Raw genomic sequence first — 23,748 nt, 5'->3', positions numbered from 1 at the left:
GTTGTGGGCGCCTGTAGTCCCAGCTACTTGGGAGGCTGAGGCAAGAGAATGGCGTGAACCCTGGAGGTGGAGCTTGCAGTGAGCCGAGATCGTGCCACTGCACTCCAGCCTGGGCGACAGAGCGAGACTCTGTCTCAAAAAAAAAAAAAAAAAGAAGAGTGAGTTGCTTAAATATTTTTGCATCTTACAAATGAATAAGAATAAATGAAAATCTCATTAGAGAAATGGGCAAGGGCATATCAAAGGAGTCAGAAAAGAAGAATAAAAATGGCCCATAAATATGTGAAAATATTTTATTTTATTTCTATTTTTATTTTTTAAAATTAATTTATTTTTATTTGAGACGGAGTCTCACTCTGTCGCCTAGGGTGGAGTGCAGTGGTGCAATCTCGGCTCATTGCAACCTCCGCCTCCAGAGTTCAAGCAATTTTCTTGCCTCAGACTCCCAAGTAGCTGGGATTACAGACGTGAGCCACCATGCCCGGCTAATTTTTGTATTTTTTTAGTAGAGACGGGGTTTCACCATACTGGCCAGGCTGGTCTCGAACTCCCAACCTCAGATGATCTACCCGCCTTGGCCTCCCAAAGTGCTGGGATTACAGGCGTGAGCCACTGTGTGCAGCCAATATATGAAAATATTTTAATCTTACTAGTAAAGAAATGGAAGCTAAAACAATGTGAGATAACATTTTTAACCCGATTGCAATAGCAAAGTGTTAGAAGACATGGACATTTGCATCCATTGCTTTTGGGAGTGTAAATCTGTAGTCTTTCTCTGCAATTTGATAGTATATATGAAAAGGTTTAGAAATACTGTTAGCTTGGCCTCTGGAATCTTCTAGAAATTTATTCAAAAAAAATAATAGGACAAATGCACACATGTATACATTATAAGATATTCACTGCAACATTGTTTATGGAATGATATTGGGTAAGTGATCTCCTTTTGTCAGGTACCCTGTTTCTGTGTGGAAGAATAGCCACTTCTGTAATGCTTCTGAGCCCACTCTCACCACACAATCCTCTTCAGGGGAAAAGAAGTAACTTGTTTCATTGATGAGTCAGGGCTCTGCTCTCTCCATTCTTCCACTTTGGGATCTGTCTGCTTGCAGACAGCTGTGCTCTCATGGACTCCCTGCAAAGTGAAGCTTTTATAGGGAAGGCCTCCCTTTATGGGAGAGGGCTGCAGTTTTCCAACTTTGCCTGTGCCTGTGTGGAAAACCCTGTTTCATTGCAGGTACCGTGTTTGGGCTGCACACCTGAGACATACCATCCATCCAACTTTTATTTAAAAAAAGGCTGATGTTTTGATTTCCATTCATCTGACTCCCCTCTATTGCTCAGCTGATATTGAACCAGGGCTTCTTGACACCCCAAGAACTAACCATAATAACAGCAAAACAAAAACTGGATATCCCAAAACATGGGATTGATTAAAACGGTATGTCTGTAAAATCGAATAGGATTTCTCACTTTTATAGGAGAAGAACTGGTGATCAGAGAGGTTAAGGGATTGTTCAGTGTCACGCAGGTGAAACTGAGTACATTGAAGTGAAATTGAAATTTAAATCAAAATGTGATTCCAAAACTTTGACTTGTTTCCCCTCTTCTGATGCAGATGATACTGAAATCAAAGCTAAGCCTAAAACTTGAACTTTGAAGTGAGATTTTATTTTAAATATGTTTGTTTTATGAAGCACAGATAAAAGTATACCTTGGCCGGATGTGGTGGCTCACACCTGTAATCTCAGCACTTTGGGAGGCTGAGGTGGGCAGATCACGAGGTCAGGAGATTGAGATCATCCTGGCTAAACGGTGAAACCCCGTCTCTACTAAAAATACAAAAAATTAGCTGGGAGTGGTGGCATGTGCCTGTAGTCCCAGCTACTTGGGAGGCTGAGGCAGGAGAATTGCTTGAACCCTGGAGGTGGAGGTTGCAGTGAGCCCAGATCACGTCACTGCACTGGGGGACAGAGCGAGACTTCATCTCAAAAAAACAAAAACAAAAACAAAACAAAAAACAAAAATTAGCCAGGCATGATGGTGCATGCCTGTAGTCCCAGCTACTTGGGAGGCTGAGGCAGGAGAATGGCTTGAACCTGGGAGGCAGATGTTGCAGTGAGCCGAGATTGCACCATTGCACTCCAGCCTGGGAGATAAAGCAAGAATCCATCTTAAAAAAATATATATATATACCTTATCATGAATAGAAATGATACTAGAGGGCGTTTTGGACAATTGGGGAAATGTTTTTGGCTGTTTGAGGGAATGCTTGAGACATTTAGTGGGCAAAGGCTAGGGCTGCTAGAATGTTGCAATTTGCAGGGCAGTCCTATACCAGGAAGAGTTATTTAATGTTCTGCATAACTTGAATGCATAGCTAGTGGCTCAGGTAAGTGAAAACTTATTTATAATTATGAATCTGGAATCTAATTACATTTTACAGATACGTCCACAGTATTTTTTTGCTTGCTTTAAAAATAGGCTGAATTTTCCGTGACTACTACTTTGTAAATTGATGAAAGTATATATTTGACTTTTATTGTAAGTTTACCAAGAGTTGTTCCCTATTTTGGCAAACCATATTACCCAAAGACCATGCTGCTTTTGGCATTCCAGTCACCAACGCAACACACCTAAATCAGTATGCATTTGTGGATGACAAATTCCCACTGATTCCATGTGTAGATGCATTGGCTACTTCACTGTGTCTTCTGGAATAGCTGTGCCTGAGCCTCTTGGCATATGTATTATTTTATCATAAATTCCATTCTTTTCATTTCTCATTTGTACTATAGTCAGGGCATTACACTGTTTTGTTAAATTATTTGTATATGCAGGTTACAGTGTTTTTTTTGATTCTCATTTTAGGACAGTAAAGGGAGCATTAAAAAAATTTGCTACAGAAGGGGATGGGGCCTCATTGACTGAGAACCAATGAGGTCAGAGACATAAAATTTGGAATCAGTGAAGAGCAGATTTCCTTTTGCAAGAAAACCTGGATTATTGAACTTTCCCCATAGGGCTTATTGGCTATGAGGGCAATATTCTTGGGCTTGATGTGAAAGGGTTACTAGATAGATCTTTCAAGAGATTATATTCTGTGTGTTAGGAGTCAAGATGCCTGACACAATTTACTCAAGGAATTGGACTTTTCAGGTGAACTCCTTTTTTTTTATATAAGTTAATTTTTGGTCTCGGCTGGACAAAAGAACTGTATTTTTCAGTTGAGGGAATAACCTTGGCAGAAAAAAAGAAAAAAACCTATTCTGAATTAATTTCTGGAGAAAAATATCCCTTGAGAGGTAAAATAACAACTGTGTGAAATATTCACATTGAAGCCCGAAGGGTCCCTGTTACTAATTGTGAGGAGGCTGAAATCAAAGAGCTTGGGGTAAGATGTCTGAATCTGCTGAGTTTCCTGCAGGACCACTTTCCTTATGTAACCCCAGGATTCTGTCCTTTTTGTATAAGGGAGCATGTTACTGCCTATTATTAACAATGCTACTTTTGCCAGTCAATCATGTAAAAAATTGCTGAAAAGAAGGTTAAGAAAACCCACAGTACTTTACTTTGGGTTTTAGTCACATCTTCCAATCAGGGGGTTAGTCCAACTCTAGAATGACTGCTCTGCTTGATTTGACTTAGTCACCTGCTTAAGGACAGTGAGTGTTACGTTCTAGAAACTTGGGGTCATTTTGGGTAGTGACCTCTGTAATGGTCATTAAGGAAAACTCTTCCTCTCCCTCCTTCGTCCCCTCTCTGTAGGATCTCCCCCTTCCCCACTTGCTGCAATGTCTCTTTGGGCCCTTGAATGCTTCCTTCCCCAGACACTTGTCTGTTAGTCATCTCAGTCTCTGGTCTGGGTGATTGGTCAATCTGGTTGGAGAAAAAAGTGGGATGGGAAAATGCCTGTGGATTTTTCAGGCAGAGTTTTTATGCCATAGTAGGCAGTTTAGTGTCATGTTTAAGAGCCCAGTCTCTAGAGCCAGACAGCCTGGATTTCAATTAATCTGGCTCAACAATGAATAGTTGTGTGACTTAAACTCTCTGTGCTGCAGTTTCCTCATCTATAAAATATAAATTCAAATAATACCTAATCCTAGCGGTTGTTATAACGATTAAATGTGTTTATATACAGTAACTAGGAAGCAAGAAGAAAACAATTTTTCTGTGACACTTAGACATTTAAACAGAGGAATGTTTTGTTTGCCTGTTTCCTAGTTGGTGTTTTATGGAAGATTTTTTAAACTTAATTGATTTGTTTACTCTTTTGGATGATGGGACTAGGAGAACAACGTGATAATGCAAAGTAGAAAGAGTAATCAGATTGGGCTTTAGATTTATGAGTTGGGCTTGTGAAGTCTGCACCCCAGGTGGACCCATCTTAGCCCAGATGAACTAATGATTACAGAAAATGACTGAGCTAGTGAAGTGTCATTCATTTTACTTGTTCAAAAATATTTATTGAGCATCTGCAACATTTCAAGCACTGTGCTAAGTAAGTCCTGTGGATACACCAATGAATAAGGCAAAGGGAGTAAACAGACCATAAATAAATACATAAAAAACTAAACAAGATAATTTCATGAGGTATGAATACTTTGAAGGCTATAAACCAAATTTATGTGATATCTAGTGACTGGGGATAGGTGGCTACTTTAATTATAGGGTTTAGAGAAGGTCTAATCATCCTTGAACTGAGTGGTAAATATAAAGATCTGGGAGGAAAACATTGCAGGTAGAATGAATACCAAGTGTAGACAAAGTCCAGTAGATGTGGGACTAGTCAGATTATTATTATTTTTATTTCCAACTTTTAGGTTTGGGGGCATGTGCAGGATGTGCAGTTTTGTTACATAGGTAAATGTGTGCCATGGTGGTTTGGTGCACAGATTGTCCCATCACCTAGGTATTAAGCCCAGCATCCATTAGCTATTCTTCCTGATGCTGTCTCTCCTCCCACCCCCGACCCTCTGACAGGCCCCAGGGTGTGTTGTTCCCCCAGTGTGTCCATGTGTTCTCATTGTTCAATTCCCATTTATAAATGAGAGCATTCGGTATTTGGTTTTCTGTTCCTGTGTTTATTTGCTGAGGATAATGGCTTCCAGCTCCATCCATGTCACTGCAAAGAACATGATCTCGTTCCTTTTTATGGCTGCATAGTATTCCATGATGTATATTTACCACATTTTCTTTATCCAGTTTATCATTGATGGGCATTTGAGTTGATTCCATGTCTTTGCTATTGTGAATAATGCTGAAATGAACATATACATGCATGTATCTTTATGGTAGAATGATTTATATTCCTTTGGGTATATACCCAGTAATGGGCTTGCTGGGTCAAATGGTATTTCTGGTTCTGGATCTTTGAGGAATTGCCACACCATCTTCCAGAATGGTTGAACTAATTTACATTCCCACTAACAGTGTGAAAGCATTCCTATTTTTCTGCAGCCTTTCCAGCATCTGTTTCTTGACTTTTTAATAACTGCCATTCTGACTGGCATAAGATGGTATTTTATTGTGGTATTGCCTTGTAATTCTCTAGTGATCAGTGATGTTGAGCTTTTTTTCATGTTTGTTGGGCACATGTATATCTTCTTCTGAGAAGTTCTGTTCATGTCCTTTGCCCACTTTTTAGTGGGGTTGTTTTTTTCTTGTAAATTTGTTTAAGTTCCTTGTAGATGCTGGATATTAGACCTTTGTCAGATGGATAGATTGCAAAAATGTTATCCCATTCTGTAGGTTGTCTCTTTACTTTTTTTTTTTTTTTGAGATGGAGTTTCACTCTTGTTGCCCAGCCTGAAGTGCAATGGCGCAATCTCAGCTCACTGCAACCTCTGCCTCCTAGGTTCAAGCAATTCTCCCGCCTCAGCCTCCTAAGTAGCTGGCATTACAGGCGTGTACCAAAATGTCCAGCTAATTTTTGTATTTTTAGTAGAGACAGGGTTTCACCATGTTGGCCAGGCTGGTCTCGAACTCCTGACCTCAGGTGATCCATCCATCTTGGCCTCCCAAAGTGTTGGGATTACAGGGTGAGCCACCGTGCCTGGCCAGTTGTCTGTTTACTCTGATCATAGTTTCTTTTGCTGTGCAGAAGCTCTTTAGTTTAATTAGATCCCATTTGTCGATTTTTGCTTTTGTTGTCTTCATTATGAAATCTTTGCCTGTGCCTATGTCCTGAATGGTTGCCTAGGTTTTCTTCTAGGGTTTTTCTAGTTTTGGGTTTTACATTTAAGTCTTTAATCCATCTTGAATTGATTTGTGTATATAGTTTAAGGAAGGCGTCCAGTTAAATTTTCTGCATATGACTAGCCAGTTCTCCCAGCACTGGGAGAATAAAGAATCCTTTCCCCACTGCTTGTTTTTGTCCTGATACATAAATAGTTGTACACAAGCATTTATAGTACCTTTATTTGTTAATGGCCAAAATCTGAAATAACTCAAATGTTCATCCACAGGTGAATGGATAAACACAATGTGAAATAACCTTTGTCAAGGATCAAATGGTTGTAGGTGTGTGGTCTTATTTCTGGGTTCTCTATTCTGTTCCATTGGTTTATGTGTCTGTTTTAGTACCAGTACCATGCTATTTTGGTTACTGTAGCCTTGAAGGATAGTTTGAAGTTGGGTAGCGTAATGCCTCCAGCTTTGTTCTTTTTGCTTAGGATTGTCTTGGCTATGCAAGCTCTTATTCAGTTCCACATGAATTTTAAAATAGTTTCTTCTAATTCTGTAAAGAATGTCAGTGGTGGTTTGATGGGAATAGCATTGAATCTATAAGTTGCTTTGGGCTGTTTGGCCATTTGCATGATATTGATTCTTCCTATCCATGAGTGTGGAATGTTTTTCCAGTTGTTTGTGTCATTTCTGATTTCTTTGAGCAGTGGTTTGTAGTTCTCCTTGAAGAGGTCCTTCACTTTACTTGTTAGCTGTATTCCTAGGTATTTTATTCTTTTTGTGGCAATTGTGAATGTGAGTTCATTCATGATTTCACTCTTGAGGTTATTTTTTTTTAAGTGAGCTTGGACAATGTGACTTTCAAGAAATTTTTCCATTTCATCTAAGTGGCTGAACGTGCAACCCAAACTATACTACAAGACTACAGTAACCAAAACAGCATGGTACTGGTACCAAAACAGATAATATAGACCAATGGAACAGAACAGAGGCCTCAGAAATAACACCACACATCTACAATCATCTGATCTTTGACAAACCTGACAAAAACAAGAAATGGGGAAATGATTCCCTCTTTAATAAATGGTGTTGGGAAAACTGGCTAGCCATATGCAGAAAACTGAAACTGGACCACTTCCTTACACCTTTTGCAAAAATTAACTCAAGATGGATTAAAGACTTAAACATAAGACCTAAAACTGTAAAAACCCTAGAAGAAAATCTAGGCAGTTCAATTCAGGACATAGGCATGGGGAAAAACTTCATGACTAAAACACCAAAGCAATGGCAACAAAAGTCAAAATTGACAAATTGGATCTAATTTAACAAAAGAGCTTCCGCACAGCAAAAGAAACTATCATCAGAGTGAACAGGCAACCTACAGAATGGGAGAAAATTTTTGCAATCTATCCATCTGACAAAGGTTTAATATCCAGAATCTACAAAGAACTTGAACAAATTTACAAGAAAAAAACAACTCCATCAAAAAGTGGGAAAAGGATATGAATAAACACTTCTCAAAAGAAGACATTTATGCAACCAATAAACATATGAAAAAAAGCTCATCATCACTGGTCATTAGAGGAATTCAAATCAAAACCACAATAAGATACCATCTCATGCCTGTTAAAATGGCGATCATTTAAAAGTCAGGAAGTGACAGATGCTGGAGAGGATGTGGAGAAATAGGAACGCTTTTACACTGTTGGTGGGAGTGTAAATTAGTTCAACCATTGTGGAAGACAGTGTGGTGATTCCTCAAGGATCTAGAACCAGAAATACCATGTGACCCAGCAATTGCATTACTGGGTATATACCCAAAGGATTATAAATCATTGCACTATAAAGACACATGTACACGTGTGTTTATTGCAGCACTGTTCACAATAGCAAAGACTTGGAACCAACCCAAATGCCCATCCATGATAGACTGGATAAAGAAAATGTGGCACATATACACCATGGAATACTATGGAGCCATAAAAAAGATGAGTTTCTGTCCTTTGCAGGGACATGGATGAAGCTGGAAACTATCATTCTTAGCAAACTAACACAGCAGCAGAAAACCAAACACCGCATGTTCTCACTAATGAGTGGGAGTTGAACAATGAGAACACATGGACATAGGGAGGGGTATATCACATGCTGGGTCTTGTCAGGGTTTCGGGGGCTAGGGAAGGGATAGCATTAGGAGAAATACCTAATGTAGATGACAGGTTGATGGGTGCAGCAAACCACCATGGCACGTGTATACCTATGTAACAAACCTGCACGTTCTGCACATGTACCCCAGAACTTAAAGTATAATAAAAAAGTACATATAGTTAGCAACTTATCTAAATAATTAAACATATTAAAAAACAGAATATAGACTTTATTTAGTGTCTATATGCAACATGCCACAGCAGCCATAGCATATGTTTTACTTACATTACCTCTTTTAGCCTCCATCACAATCTTGCAATATGGCTACTATGACCGTTTTACATATGAAGGTATATAAGCTTTGAGAGGTTAAGGAGTGGCTTCAAGTTCACTCAGCTATTGTATATTAATTTTCTTTGTTGCATAATGTGTTCCTACAAACTTAGCAGCTGAAAATAACACCCATTTATTAGCTAACAGTTCTGTAAATTAGAGGCTTAGTCATGGTAAGGGTGGTTTTTCTGTTCACATTCTTGAAAGTCTGAAATCTAGATGTTGCCCAGGCTGCCATTTCTTTTCTGGAGTCTCTGAAAAAGAATCTGGTCCCAATATCTGTCTTGTTGTTGGATGAATTAAATTCTTCATGGTTGTGGCTTGCTGTCAGCCGGGGCGACTTTCAAGTCCTATCTTCTGTGTTCCTTGCCACCTGGCTTCCTCCATTTTCAAAGCTATTAAGAGAGACTCTCCCTTGTGTTGAATCCCTCTCATGCTTTGAATCTCTTGCCAGGGAAAGCTTCACCTTTTTAAGGTTTACCTGATTAGGTTGGGCCCACTGAGAATAATTTCTCTTTTTGAAGGTCAAATGTGGTATGTAATATATACCAATTAAAGAGAGGCTATCCTATCATATCCCTAAGTCCCTCCTACACTCAAGGGGACAGGACTATGCAAGGATGTGAGTCACTAGAGGATCATGTTAGAATTCCACCCACCACAAAGAGGTAAAGTCAGTCTTAAATTCATATATATTGGATTCCAAGGCCCATGCTGTTTCACTAGGGTAGCCTGCATGCGAAGACAAAGACCTTTATTTTTTCTCAAAATAATAGTGATGTAGTCACAAACATGACTATATCATTTTGCTATTTTAAAACCTCTGAGGGATGTCTTCTTATCTTATTAATGTCTATTTAACATTGAATTCCTGGAGGCATTAGTATTAAAATAATAAATAAAGCAAAGATGCCTACTAATTACCATTTTAAAATTTAACATTGTTTTGGAAGTTATGGTGAATTTAATAAGACCTGAAACAGAAATTAGGGATGTATATACTGAATTGGATAATATTATTATATTCAGAGGATATTATTGTGCACCCAGAAATTCCAAGAGAAACAAAGTTGTAAATAATTGGGATTAGAGAGTGAATGTTTAGTACAGTAGCTAGACATATCTATCAATAGGTAAAAAATCCAACAGGAAAAAGCATCCCAACCGAAATAGTTTTAGAAGACATAAAAATATCTTGATGAATAAATAGAACTTGCATGAAATATATTAAAAACTCTTCTGAGAAAAATAAAAGACAAATAATTAAGAGATATACATTGTTTCTTGACTGGAGTACCAAAAACTTTGAAGATATAAATTACTTCAAATTGAGAATTTATAGGTTTATTATAATTTAAATCAAATACCACAATTGAAATTTTTAAGGAACCTTAAAAAAACTGATTTGTGGCGAGATGGCTGACTAGAGGCAGCTAGGAGGAACATCTGCCACCAAGGGTCAGGACGCGGGGAAGATTGTTGCAGTCCAAGCAGATCTTCAGAAAGGTGGCATTGAGAGTAGATGGAGGCAGGACACAGACACTGGGCTAAAGGGGGAGGAAGGTGTAACCCTGCATGGGGCTACTGTAAACCGGGACTCATTCCTGGCCCCGAGTGACTCCTGGGGTAGGGGTGAGTTGAGCAGACAAAAAGCGACCCACTCTCCCCATGGACCCTCTGGAATCTGGGCAGCAGGTGAGTCATTGGGTCAAAAACAAAATCTAGATGGAAATTAAAAAATTATTCAAACTGAATGACAATAATGACACAACTTATCAAAATCTCTGGGATATAGCAAAGGCAGTGCTAAGAGGAAAGTTCATAGCCCTAAATGCCTACATCAAAAAGACTAAAAGAGCACAAACTGACATTCTAAGGTTACACCTCAAGGAACTAGAGAAACAAGAACAAACCAAACCCAAACCCAGCAGAAGAAAGAAAATAACCAAGATCAGAGCAAAACTAAATGAAATTGAAACAAAAAATACAAAAAAATAAATGAAACAAAGAGCTGATTCTTTGAAAAAAAATAAAATTGATAGACTATTGGCAAGATTGACCAAGAAGAGAGAAAATCCAAATAACCTCACTAAGAAATGAAACAGGAGATATTACAACTGACACCACAGAAATACAAAAGATCAGTCAAGGCCACTATGAACACCTTTATGCACATAACCTAGAAAACCTAGAAGAGATGGATAAATTACTGGAAAAATACAATCCTCCTATCTTAAATCAGGAAGAATCAGATACCCTGAACAAACCAATAACAAGCAGTGAGATTGAAATGATAATTAAAAAGTTGCCAACAAAAAAAATCCAGGACTAGATGGATTCACAGCAGAATTCTACCAGACATTCAAAAAAGAATTGGCACCAATCCTTTTGACACTATTTTACAAGATAGGGAAAGAAGGAACCCTCCCTAATTTATTCTATGAAGCCAGCATCACCCTAATACCAAAACCAGGAAAGGGCATAACCATAAAAGAAAGTTACAGACCAATATCCTTGATGAACATAGATGCTAAAATCCTTAACAAAATACTTGCTAAACAAATCCAACAACATATCAAAAAGATAATCCACCGTGATCAAGTGGGTTTCATACCAGGGATGCAGAGATGGTTTAACATACGCAAGTCAATAAATGTGGTACACTACATAAACAGAATTAAAAACAAAAATCACATGATCATCTCAATAGATGCAGAAAAAGCATTTGACAAAATCCAGCATCACTTTATGATTAAAACTCTCAGCAAAATCAGCATACAAGGGACATACTTTAATGTAATAAAAGTCATCTATGACAAACCCGCAGCCACCGTAATACCAAGTGGGGGAAAAGTTGAAAGCATTGCTTCTGAGAATTGGAACAAGACAAGGATGCCCACTCTCACCACTCCTCTTCAACATAGTACTGGAAGTACTAGCCAGAGCAGAAAGAAATAAAGAGAAAGAAAGAAAGGCCATCCAAATGGGTAAAGAGGAAGTCAAACTGTCACTGTTTGCTGATGATATGATTGTTTACCTTGAAAACCCTAAGGATTCCTCCAGAAAGCTCCCAGAACTGATAAAAGAATTCAGCAAAGTTTCCAGACACAAGATTAATGTACACAAATCAGTAGCTCTTCTTTTTTTTTTTTTGTGAGATGGAGTCTCACCCTGTCACCCAGGCTGGAGTACAGTGTTGCACTCTTGGCTCACTACAACCACCACGCACAGCTAATTTTTTTTTTTTTTTTTTTTTTAGTAGAGACGAGGTTTCACCGTGTTGGTCAGCCTGGTCTTGAACTCCTGACCTGATGATTCACCCACCTCAGCCTCCCAAAGTGCTGAGATTACAGGCGTGAGCCACCACGCTCGGCCACAAATCAGTAGCTCTTCTATACACCAACAGCGACCAAGTGGAGAATCAAATCAAGAACTCAGCCCCTTTTACAATAGCTGCAAAAGAAAAATTAAAAAAATACTTAGGAATATACTTAACCAAGGAGGTGAAAGACTTCTACAAGGAAAACTACAAAACACTGCTGAAAGAAATCATAGATGACATGAACAAATGGAAACACATCCCATGCTCATGGATGGGTAGAATCAATATTGTGAAAATGATCATACTGCCAAAAGCAATCTACAAATTCAATCCAATCCCTATCAAAATACCACCATCATTCTTCACAAAATTAGAAAAAACAATTCTAAAATTCATATGGAACCAAAAAAGAGCCCGCATAGCCAAAGCAAGACTAAGCAAAAAGAACAAATCTGGAGGCATCACAGTATCTGATTTCAAACTATACTATAAGGCCATAGTCACCAAAGCAGCATGGTACTGGTACAAAAATAGGCACATAGACCAACAGAACAGAATAGAGAACCCAGAAATAAACCCAAACACTTACAGTCAACTGATCTTTGGCAAAGCAAACAAAAACATAAAGTGGGGAAAGGACACCTTTTCAACAAATGGTGCTCGGATAATTGGCTAGCCACATGTAGGAGAGTGAAACTGGATCCTCATCTCTTACCTCAAGATGAATTAAGGACTTAAACCTAAGACCTGAAAGTATAAAAATTCCAGAAGATAACATTGGATAAACCCTTCTAGACATTGGCTTAGGCAAGGATTTCATGACCAAGAACCCAAAAGCAAATGCAATAAAAACAAAGATAAATAGCTGGGACCTAATTAAATTAAAGAGCTTTGACACAGCTAAAAGAACAGTCAGCAGAGTAAACAGACAACCCACAGAGTGGGAGAAAATCTTCACAATCTATACATCAGGAAATACAGTCTTTTCTTGTTTTCAAGAAGAGGTGATGAGACTTGTGAGCATCTAGCTGGTCTGCCACAGTGCTTTATTACTACTCAGCCATAACTATTAAAGCCCTTTTGGAACAAATAGGGATCTTAGAATTTGGATCTTACCAACCTTCTTTATAGGTTAATTTTCCTCCTCTTCTATCTTTTCCCAACTTACTCCTCACGTTCCAACAAAAGGAGCTATGTGCTCTTCCCTGAACAATCTTCCAAGTATGTAGGATTTTATACTATGCCAATTTAGCTGAACTATAACTATGAATCTCAGGATTAACTTCTGTATGGTTCTGCATTAGAGTTGGTTCCAAGAGACATTTGTGCAGGATTTGGGAGGTGGAAGCAAAGCAGCAGGCATCACGCTCAGCAGGGCGATGCAAGGTCCAGAGCCAGCTCACCTGGAAGCTGTGGGACAACTGCTGGACCCACAGCTCCTCCAGCTCTTGCCACTCTTTCAACGTCTCTGAGCCCTGGGCCAGGAATAAGTATGTTTTGTGGTGAAGAATACCAGTTTCTTCCACACGGCACCTGCACTGTTAGTTAGAGACAGATGCTGGTTGCACTTTGTATGTTCCAACTTGTTTTTAAAGGTCTTCTTTGTCTTTGTACCTTAAGGTTTGTCCTTGCTGTCTCATGATTTATATCCTGTTTTTTTTTTTTTTAATCTTCCACACCTGATGACCCACAGCGACTTTAGACCAACCACTAGACACAGAGACAACCACCTTCCATTGCTTTTTCCATCAGCTTCCATTTTTGTTGTCTCTGATCAGTGACTTTTCCCTGACCCTCCATTCTTCCCCTTCCAGGCTTTTACATTCCTAGCTTCTCCAACAACTCTGTTAGGTTTAATTTCTACAATAAATCTCTTATTCCATACCTGTCATACTGCTTCTGCTTCCCTGATGGAGCCCTATATGAGGGAATGTCTCTGAGTCTTTGCATGTACTGCCTCCTCTATCTGGAATGTCTTTTTTCTTTTCTCGGTTGTGTTGTAATTCATACTTCGAGGTTTAACATAGATATCACCTCTTTTATTAGTGTGATACTGTTCCTCTTAAGGGACACTGTTACTTCTTCCTCTGAAGTTCTACAAGGCTCTGAACACACTTATGTTAGAAACTTCTGCTGTCTTATAATATCTTTATTAGTTCGATCGTATTTTTAAAAGAACTCTTTAAAAAATTCTTAAATTTCTATCCTTGAGAAAAAGCAGGTTTAAACAGAGAAAATAAAGAAGTAGCATTGTACCCAGGGTTGTAGAGTGGCTCTCACACAGCTCTAGCGACTTCCTGAGGTTTGCCTATTTTGTTGTTGCAGACGTCCCTGGAATCCTTGCATTTGGAGTTGTCCAGAAGTGGCATTCCTGACCTTTGATCCCCAGCCTTCCAACAGTGGTGTACATCTTCATTTCTCTATGTTAAACATTTTCTTATTAAAAAATTGAGTGTGGTAGAGGACTGACTTGGTAAAGGATAGGGGGACATTATGTATTTTGGTTCATTTAGCAGATATTTTTGAGCTCCTACTAACTGCTAGACACGGTGCTAGATCTTGCATAAACCATGATGAACCAAATAGCAAGATACTTACTAGCTTCGTGGAGCTAGTGTGGAAGTGAGTTAAGCAAATAAACTCATATGGGATATATCTTTGTAGAGAGTGGCCAATGCTTCAAAGGCAAAGAAAAGGGTGCAGTAGGAGAGCATAGTGTGGGAGATGGGCTTGACATTAGTGGTCAGGGAAGGCCTCTCCAAGGAAGTAGCACTCTTAGGCTGGGACCGGCTGGATGAGGAGACAGCTGAGTAGGGGATATGCTGGGGAGACTGAGGCAGATGGAGTGAAGGGTTTAACCTGAGAAAAAACTGGCACATTTGAGGAACCAAAATAAGGTCACTGCAGCTGGAATGTTGGAGTGAGTGGACTTTTTTTTCTTTTTTTAGTGGCTTGCAATAAATCAAGGTAGTCAGGTGGCTGGGGAGGGGAGTTGGGGAGAAAAGGCAAATCATAGGTAGCTCGAAGCTAGATTAAGAAGCACAGATTTATATATTAAAAATCCGACTCTTGAACATAATTTTCCCCCTCATGTAAATTTTGTTTGTATTACTATCTGTCATTTGATCAAGGAAAATAGTTAAATACTTTCTGTAGGTAAGTATTCAAAGATTATCTGAAGTCAAAATGCTTTCTCTGATTAATCTCGTTCAGTTATCTGATTGTGGCAGAACATTTTGTGTTGCACAGTTATTTGCATGCTAGTCACCTTCGGACTGGGTTATTTAATATTCACAGAAACGAATGCAAGACAGTTTGTGTGCTTGAAAAAAGTAAGTGGGAAAAAATGTTACAATTTTATAATTAACTCTTGGTTGTTGTGTAGCATTCTTGAATGAACTATAGAAATGATCCCTGAAAGTATAGTCTTTGTGTAGGATTCTCTTTGATTAAATAGTATCATACATAATTTAAAAATGTTCCAGAGATTTTTATTTATGAAGGCCTGTCTGATATTCCTAATTATTTTGAATTTATGATTCATTAAAAACTTGCACCATCATTGAACCAGAGTTGCAACATTTTGCGTTGCTATGTCTATCTTAACTGTCATCAAATTCCTTTGGTCAAAGGATTTTTTCCCCTCATTTTCCAAGGCTTACCTTTTTTTTAGTCTTGCCATCTTGTATTTTGAAGATATGTTTTTCATTCTTTCAAGTGTGTTCATTAGGTATATTGATAGAGCCTAATTTGAGGACCATGTAGTATGGTTAATGGTATAGTGGAAATAGCATTGGCATTGGAGTTAAGCAGACCTGGGTATGAATTCCAACTCCTCTATTTACTTAGCTATATCATATTTGTTTAGTTATATATATTTTGAATCTTAATTTTTTCATCTATAAAATGGAGACAATAATCTCTTTCTCCTAGGGTTGGCAGGACCAAGAGAGACGATGTACATAAAGCACAGCACGGTGCCTACCGCTTGGCAGGTGCTAGACTGTGTATGTAGTCTTTGGCAGATCAGATAGCATTTCTTAGAATTATAATTCAAATAGAAGAAATAGATCTGCACTGATTCTTCTGTGTTCTTTTACCTTTATCTTTATGTCCAAGGACACATACTTATTTCTCACTTGGGAAAAAGAAAAGGGTTACTGCATGGAACACAAGGCTGGCTGTGGCCAGGAGGGACAAGAGAATGTCACACTACCTTATTTCAGAAGGCTTTACAGCTGCAGTAGGCTGCTACGGGAAGCCCAAGCCAGTGTTTAAGCAAAAGTGTTCCCCAATCTTAGGAGAAGAAAGTGTGGTTAGAAGCTGACTTAAAAAGCAAGATCCAGGGCTATAGCCAAGAAGCCAGGTTATTCATTACAAAAACATTGATTGGGAAACTTCCATGTGTCAGGCACTATGCTAAACACTGGGTTTACTGAGTGGGGCACAGTGTGCCAAAGAGTTTATGATGTAGAGAGGAGTCCAGTAATTAGAACACAGGGTGGCAAGTGCTATCATAGTTATGTGAAGCAGGGAAAGGGCAGGAATCTGAGAACTTGAAGGCAAGATGGCCATTTTATATTGCTAGGAAAGGGCTGAGAGAAAGGGCTCAAGAAAGCCACATGTAGGCCAAGAATAAAATGAGAAGTTGAACAATAAGAAGATAAATTGTGGGTCACTTGGTGAAGAATGGGTTCTGAGCCACTGTGGTTTCTGGTCCCTAAAGGGGGCAAGGAGTAAAGCAAGCAAGGTAATGAGATTGATTCCGATAGCACCTATGGGATGCTCTCTGGAGGGCCAGACATTACTCAAAGAACAGAGAGATGCTGCCTGGGCCATAGGAAACCAAAACCTTGACCTTGCTTTCATTGACTTGAAGTAGAGATTATTTAAACAGTGCCTGAAATAGTTTGTATGTAAGTTCTGTTGGATGTAGCTGAAAAGCAGGATAATATTTACTTACAGGGTAATAAAAGTTGATATTGATTTTACAGGATGGGAGAAATGGCAGTGAACTACTTCTTATTCTGGAAATTATAGTGCACCAGTATATTTGGGAACATTTTTGAATCTTGGTTAAGCATTCTAAATCCTAACTGGAATCTCCTCATTAAGGATTTTTTTCGTGGTTGTGGGAGACTAAGAGATGGATTAAATTAGTTTATTTCTGTTCACCTTGCCTGGCAATGTCTGGCTGCACAGATGTAGTGCGAATGTGTCCTCCAGATGTTGATGTACAAGAGAACACATAGCTCCTCTGTGGGAATGGAAGGTCAGTCATTAGTTCAGCACTGGTTATTGTAATTCTATTTATCTTTTCTTTAAAATGCACTCTCAGGAGTCCTATCTCTATGATTGCCTGAGGAAAGATGCAGCTGAGAGAGTAATGGTATTTACCAGAAACTAGAGACATTTGGCATCTTTCTCTGCAGACAAAGTTTGTCAGGTTGATTTCCTAGCAAAGATTCACTTGAGAATAAGCAGGAATACTAACTTGCGTTTACATTATGAATTTCAGAATAACTGCATTCCAAAGTGTTCTCAGTATCATAATTCTGGGAAAGTGAGGATTTATATAGAAAATACTTGATCTACTTTTTACTACAGTCTATTCCTATAATTCCTATGGTTCTCCATTCTTACATTTTATAGACTACTATTTAAGGCAGTAGATATCTGGAAATTATTTGAGAGGTGAAGCACAGGTACTCACTAGTTGAATTATTAAAATCTCTAAATGTAATTTAAAAACCATTACGGGATCTAAAAGTCACCATTTCAGCACATCGCTTCTTTCTGATTATTGCATAGGGAACTCTGTTATCTGGCTTTTGTTTTAAGCCACCGAGTTTTGGGGTAATTTGTCATGCAACAATAAATAACTGAAACAGTGGATCAAATAGCACCTGGTTTATGATGGGTAGCTGGAGTCTCGTTCAAGCATTTTATTTCGGCTATGCCCAGTAGCAAGCAGGGGGCTATTTCTTAAAAGGTAAAACTGGAGTTATCAGCAGAGGAGAACCCCAGGGGTGCTTGCTGTGATTCCTTTATTAGGGATTGCCAGAGACTCCCTGCCACGTCTTTTACCACAGGCACATGGAGTTCCCCTGGATTTCCTGGTCATGAGGAGTGGGTAGCAGGATGAAGCGCCTCCAAGCTTGGACCTCCTGCAGAGACTTCTCTAGTTCTGGCCCCACTCAAAACTAGCAGTCTTAGGGCTATTCGGTAAATGAGTCAGAGCAACATATCAACATGTGAGATCAGTTGTCTCCTATACCCAAAACAAGGCTGAATTGCTTTCCAGGGGTTATAATTTATTCTCCCGCTGGCAGTTTATGAGAAACCCCAGCCCTTCACATCCTTACACATGCTGGTTATTGTGCTATCTTTTAATGTTTGCCAGTCTCTTGGGTGTCAAATAAAATCTCATTGTGTTGTTGATGCATTTTGCTGGTTACTAATGAGGCTGAACCTCTTTTTTACATTTTTTATTGGCAGTTTTATTTCTTCTTGTTGGAAACATCTGTTTATGAATTTTACCCCCTCTTTCTATTGGATTGTTCATCTTTCTTATAGCTTTTTTGATGTCATTTATATATTTTGAGTAGAATCCGCATTTGCTTACTTTCTCTTGGCTAGAAAAAATAAATGGTGAGCTACAGTGAAGAAGATTCCCTTGTCAAGGGATCTACTGTATTTTCCTGGCTGCTACTTCCCTTTTCCATCTACTTATTGCTTCATTGAGGAGATTAGTGAATTTTCCCAGGACTTTGTCACCTCACCTTTTGCCCCACGTATTGCTTGAGAATGGGTTTGGTGGATTGACGAGGTTGGGAGGAGAGTGTAGTGGGAGGAAACATAGCTTGATTTCTGGAATCTTTCTATTTCTCTTTGTCCAGTCATTGTTTTAAATGTTGCCTTGAAGTTGTGTCCCTTCTTTTGAGTGTGCCTGGTTTTTAACATGTATTTGGTATTCATTTTGTTAGGTTTGACTGGGCAATGGCCTGTATTCTGGCTTTATTCTTCCATTTGACCCTGGAAGTCTCTGGGACTACTTTTGAGGCTGCCCTTGATGTTAATTTTAAATGGACACTCTCAAGGTAACAATGTTGGAGAGAAGAGATTCCTTTTACCCTTGGCTCTGTGTTTCTGTAGTATGGCCCTGACAGTGGATGCAAGACTCAACTAGAAGATGTTGGGGTGGAGACGGATTTCCCATACCATAAACTTGACTGTGTAAAAATGAAACCTCTCCTTCCCTCTCTAACTAAAAATGTCTAGCCTGAACCCCTATTCTATCTGAGGCAGAAATCTTAATCCAACAACTTAGCAATAGTGTCAAGCACTTCTGACATTTTTTCTTACATATTTCAGGTTTAAACTTAGTTAACTTTAAGATTTTTAACACTCCTGTCTTCAATTTTCTTGCTTTTGGGGTTGATGCTAAGCTTGGCTTGGGGAGGGGTGCAAATGCCATCTCAAATAGGTAGGAGATTTCTGCATCTCCTTTAAAAGCATCTTGGTCTCTGTTGCTGTCTTCTGGGAATGTGCTGTCTTGCTGAGCCTTGATTGTCTCACCCAGGCTACCCATTTCCCATCCAGTGCTTAGCCCCATGACCCCATCTCTGCATTCTCATTCCTAGCTGTGTTTATTAGTTTTCTATTACTACGTAAGTGACTGCAAACCTAGTGGTTTAAAGCAACACCCCAATATTATTTCACAATTTCTATGGGTAGGAATTCTGGGCACTGTTGAGCTGAGCCCTCTGCTTAATGTCTCATAAGGCTGAAATCAAGGGGTCAGCCAGGCTGTGTTCTCACTCAGAAGCTCTGGGGAAGAATCTGCTTCTACACTCATTCAGGCTGTTGGCAGAATTTATTCCCTTGTGGTTGTATGACTGGGCTTTTTGTCTTCTTGCTAGGAGCCAGTTGGGAACATCTCTCAGCTTTAGGACAGCCTTCAGGGCCTTACCTGTGGCCCTCACAGGCTTCCTCACATACCACCATTGGCTTGTTCCAGGCCAGCAGAATAATATCTCTTACCTTCAGTCTTAGGGCTCATCTGATTACATCACACCCCCCAAGATAATCTCCCTTTTTATTAACTCAAAGTCAACTGATTAGGCACCTTAATTACATCTTCAAATTCCCTTCACTTTTGCCATGTAAGATAAGCTAATCATACTTGTAAAATCTTGTCACATTCACAAGTTCTACCCACACTCAAAGGCTGACACCAGGGGCTGGGAATCTTGGGACTATTTCAGAAGTCTGCTGACCCCACTGTTGGACCCTTGAAGTTATAGTTTTTCTGCTAGCTTTTATATCTCCCTTGGCTCTGGGGCATGGGAATTTCAGACATTGTGCTGTGCCACTCAGGGACTTGGAGGAAACTCAGAGCTCTTTATACTCCTCTTTCTTGTCTGTAGCTGAGAGAACTGCAGGGCTGGAGGCCCTCTCACTGAGGTCCATCTCATATCCTCAAGCTTACAGGAGAACCACCTCCTTTTAATCCCAGAAGTCTCTGGGTGGGGTGGGCAAAGAATAGGACTCATCTTTTGCTTTATCTCCAAACTCTTGCTACCTCCTCTAATTTGTAAAGGTTTTATTTACTCTTCCCATTGGGGGATGGGGAGGGACAGAAGGCATGGCTAGTTAAATAGTCTTTGAAATGTATTGCTTATGCCAAATCTTCATGTCTGGAAGCTTAAAAGCTAAAAATTAACTTGTTTTGCCTCAATTTGCATTCTCTATGGTCTAGCTTTTCTGGGGGCAGCAGAGGCCAGGATTAGTTTAAAGTGGGGGGTGGGAGCTACAGGGTAATCAAAGGGATTGCAAGGCTATCTCATGTCTCCCCCTCCCCTGTTGTTTGTGGGTTAATACTTCATAAACAACCTGCCACAATAGTTTTGAAAACAGTCTAGGTTTTCTTAATCATTTTGAGAACTGGATTAGTTCCATGTAAATGTTTATGCCTCATCTACTATATTCTTTATCTATGAACATTTTTTCCCTTTCTCAGAGAGAGTGGAAACCCCAGAGAAGGGCAAATTGAAACAATTCCAGAAATTAACAAAATGTTAGTTAAGTTTTCCCTTGCTGAGGGGAGAGTAAAGTTTGGCAGTGTTTCAGAGACGATAAAGGACTCGTGCTTGTACTAATTAAGAGTATTACTCAAGTGAAATAATTGGAAGTCAATAGAAACCCCAAAGCTTAGTAAATATAGAGAACGGTGTTGGGTTGGAATCAAAATGGGTAAAAGATATGTCCAAAAAGCAGTTGGTATTTTTCACCAGAATAGTTATGTTAGGGCAATTTTGCACTTAGCTACTAACCACTACTTCTCTCCATCCCTACCCTCATTACCCAGGCCTGATTGTCACATAAACAACCTGCTAATCTATAGCCATGATGGAAGTCATGGAAAAATCTCAAAGGAGCACACTTTAAACTCAGTTGGCTTGTTTTCTCAAAGCCACATAGGAACAATTTCAGGCTGTTAATTCACCAGGCAGAGCTTCCACGGCATTGCTCTTTTTCCTTTCCCATTTTCCTGCCCTCCTGACTACCTTCTTCATGTTCTTTCATCCAGTTTCTAAAAGTATAGGTTTATCCTGGGAAAAGTCTATCTCATTTCTACATGGCTCGTTTTAGAACCCTCATAGCTTTCTGATTTTTAAACTACATCTTTTTTTCCCTTCTGAATCTTTCTTTGCTTTACCTGGATAGTATTACCTTACTCTTGAGGAGTAAATTTTTATCTTTGTATCTCCAACATTGATATGAACATCTGGAAAATAGTAGTTGCTAAAATATTTGTTTAATATGAACTCATCAATGAAAGACGTATCACTTGTCTGACTGTCTCCCCACTAAACATAACCACTTTGAAGGTAAGGACCTGTTTTATTCATTTTTGGATCCCTAGTGCCTAACATAACACTTGGCGTATCATAGATTCTCAGGCAAAGTTTACTGAAAAAATGAGTAATAATCAGGAGTTTATACATGTATCTCAGTATACTATAAAACAATAATTAGCTCTGATGTTATAATTTCAGAATATACTACTGTAGAAGTAGGTAAGGAAAGGTGACTGCATTGGTCTTCAAACAATTGCTGTGAAGTTAGACAGAAAAGGGATGCAATGAGAAATAATTTTAAAGAGATTACAGGTGAGTATTCTCTCTCTATGCAATCTTTACAAAATCAAGCACATTTCTGATCCAAGGCAGAGAACAAATATGTCCTTTACTTTCCTTGAGATGAAATACAAACTTTAAATGCTTCCTTGAAAATTATGAAATCCTTTCAACCAAATGGCTGCAGGGAGTTGAAATCTGAGCTGGCGTCTGAGTCAGACAGTTGGAATAATTTTCATGAGTAGTACTACTTGTGCCATTGCTGACTTGGTAACCACCTCAGAGTCTATCCTATTTATTCCCAGCATGGACCTAAATCCACTTCAGCCAAAAATGAACAAAGAAATAATGAAGAACAGAGCCTGTTTCTTTCTCAGTGGTGTACTCAGGTTTGAAAATGAAGACAAAATGATTGTCTGCTTTTTTTCTGTTTCCCTCAAGTCTCTGAAAAGTCTTAACTCTTTCCTTTACCTTTTCCCGTAGTTTCCTATACATTTTAATTATCTGGATATAGCCATCGTCCTGCCATGTTGAACCTTGTAGAGTTGGCTTTTCTCTGATATTTCTAGATAATTAAGGTGGTAATCAGTTTGATTCCAAATGTGCTACATTTTTATGCTTATCAATCAAGATGTCCAAATTAATAACAACATATCCAAATTTGAATGGTTTCTCAATTTCTTTGGAGTAGTGTTACAGGAAGACTGTATGTTTTAGAATCATACATATCTTTTTGAATTCTGTTTTTGTTACTATAAGGTATGAAGTCTTGAGTATATTTCTTAATATTTCTGAATCAGAAAATGTGGAAAATAACTATATCATAGGAATTGCTTGAGATTTAAATAAGTTAAAAGGCCTTAATAAATGATACATGGAATTAGAAAGGTTAACAAGATGCAAAGTCCCCATAGACCCAGACCTGAGCTTTTGACTCCAAACCCAATGCACTCACCAATACTCCAGACAGCAGCTGGAGTGCCGGGGAGTGTGAGGTCTGTGGCTCCGCTGCATCTGCTTCCTGTCTTTATGATGCTCTAGTCCCAAGCTTATATAATAACCCCATTGGTATCAATTAATGAATTCTTGGCATCCAATGAAGCTGCCTGGAAGCCATGAGGGTGTTCTGCCTAGCATGGGTCCAAGCCGTGGGCAGCTTATCCAGTGTTCACGCTGGGAGCAGCCTCTTCAATTAGGAGAGGGGCCAAGGGATCTTTTAGGCTGATACAGAACCTACAGAAGCTCAGCCATAAAGTCTTATTAGAAGGAGCCCCCATGCCTCAGCCTGCTCAGTGGTCTGTTTTCCTGTCCTATGAAGTAGAAGTCAGATTCTCCAATAAGAAAACAACATTAAAATGTCCAGAGTTTGTTTTGCTTTGTGTTTAGTACCACAAAGTTGAGCAGAGGAATAAACACTGTTGTTGGGCAGAAAAACTTCCTTTCTTGCTTTGTACACCTAACTGCATGTTATTCCCTAATTATTCTAGGAAAATGCTTTTTCTTTCTTATACATTTTTGAACTTGTTGGAAACTTCCAAGTGACGTGAGAGCTTTTTAGGGATGAGGAAGCTCTGGCAAAATTGAGGAGCTGGTGATACTTGTTTCCTTGATTTGTAGTGT

The 23,748-nt window shown here is 39.1% G+C and overlaps 1 long non-coding RNA gene across 1 annotated transcript in view; it reads left to right on the top strand.

Moving 5' to 3' along the window:
- The first annotated feature begins 22,386 nt into the window (after nucleotides 1-22,386).
- LOC100579340 overlaps nucleotides 22,387-23,748 on the top strand; it is a 121,561-nt gene continuing 120,199 nt past the window's right edge. Inside the window, exon 1 of the long non-coding RNA XR_001114203.1 lies at nucleotides 22,387-22,517. This is a non-coding gene — a long non-coding RNA (uncharacterized LOC100579340). The remainder of the gene's footprint in view (nucleotides 22,518-23,748) is intronic.

This window comes from Nomascus leucogenys, chromosome 12 (assembly GCF_006542625.1).
Source record: "Nomascus leucogenys isolate Asia chromosome 12, Asia_NLE_v1, whole genome shotgun sequence".
In the NCBI taxonomy this organism is placed as follows: Eukaryota; Metazoa; Chordata; class Mammalia; order Primates; family Hylobatidae; genus Nomascus; species Nomascus leucogenys.
This window is presented reverse-complemented; position numbering and strand designations above follow the sequence as displayed.